The following is a 1,604-nucleotide window of genomic DNA, read 5'->3' as shown; positions in this document are numbered from 1 at the left end:
CATATACAGCATTTTAGCAGGACAGTCCTATGACATTTTTTTCTTGTCTCTTGTTTTCATTTGTTAACTTGTTTTTAAACAAGCATTTATGCTAGAGAGATTATACTAGTAGTTGTATGACATTAGAAGCAGTACACATGTATCAGCATAGTTAGTCAGGGTGAGAATCATACCAATTAACTATTAGTTGCAGCAACTTGATGGAGATTCTGAGGAACATTGCCTTAACTGTCTTGTGTATATAAATGTATAGTTTTGATCTGCCATATTTCCTAGATTTTCTCCTTACTCTCTTTTCATTGTTTAATCCTTAAGTTCTTTCTATCCATATAGTTGTGTTATACCTTTTGATTTTTATTTCTTCTTTTGAGTACTTACACTAGGGACATTATATGATATTTATGCATGTGGGGACTGGTTTATTTCACTTATGAGTAATCTTCAAGTTGTATCCACTTATATATAAAGGCTTCAAGTTTATCATTTTTTACAACTGAGTAATACTACATTGTATAAAAACACTACATATTTTTCATTCATTACTCAGTGCAACCATTTTTGTTGCTTCCAAGATTTGGTTATGACAAGTTGTGCTGCTGTAAGCATAGGTGCACATATATCACTATGATTTGATGTTTTCAGTTCTTCTGAGAAAATTCCCAGTAGGAGGATAGCTGGATTGAATGTATGGGATTTCTAAAATAGTTTTCAAAGAGTCTCCACACTGATATTCATAATGGTTGTACCAGTCAACGTTCCTACCAGCAGTGGAGAAGTGTTCCTTTTACCCCACAGCCTCTCCAACAGTTGTTCTTGGGTGATTTCTTCATGATAGCTATTGTTTCTGGGGTGAGATGGTATTTCAGAGTTGTTTTTGTTTTCATTTCATGGATGGCTAGTGATGTGGAGCATTTTATGTTTTTATTAGCTTCCCAAATTTCTACCTCTCAGGAGTGTATGTTCATCTCAGATGCCCATTTCAGGATTAGGTCTTCAAATTTTGGAACTTTAATGTTTTTTAGTTCTTTATAAATTCTAGAGAGCAGAACTTTGTCTGAGTGCTTATTAGTCAAGATTTTTTCCAAATTTGTGGCTGTCTTTTCACTTTGTTCTAATTTCTTTTGACATGCAAAAACTTCTCAATAAGAGGAGGTCTCAATTGGTAATTCTTTCAAGTATTACCTGTGCGGTTTGATTTTTGTTCATGAATAGTTTGCCTTACTCCTGTGTCTTCATGAGTTCTTCATACATTCTCTTCCAGGAGATTTAGTGTTTCTCTTTTATTTTATTTTATTTTCCATAATTTTATTGAGAAACAAATAGCAATGAAAGTTTCAAATCAAATTGGTAGGACAGTTTCAATAATTGACACATTGCATACATTCTTCCTAGTGGTTAATTGCTGTACAAGATGTGGACATGATATTCTATTTGCAAATATCATTAGAACAAATCACTCTATTCATTAAGAGAATGTAACTATATATCTATCCCAACCACTTTGATTACACAGATACAAAATGGACATTCATCTGCATCCCCTTTTTTAAGTTCCATTATTTGAATATTATAGGTGTGTAAACTCAGCAAAATATTCTAAAAGA

Source organism: Octodon degus, unplaced genomic scaffold (genome assembly GCF_000260255.1).
Source record: "Octodon degus isolate 3935 unplaced genomic scaffold, OctDeg1.0 scaffold00080, whole genome shotgun sequence".
In the NCBI taxonomy this organism is placed as follows: Eukaryota; Metazoa; Chordata; class Mammalia; order Rodentia; family Octodontidae; genus Octodon; species Octodon degus.
This window is presented reverse-complemented; position numbering follows the sequence as displayed.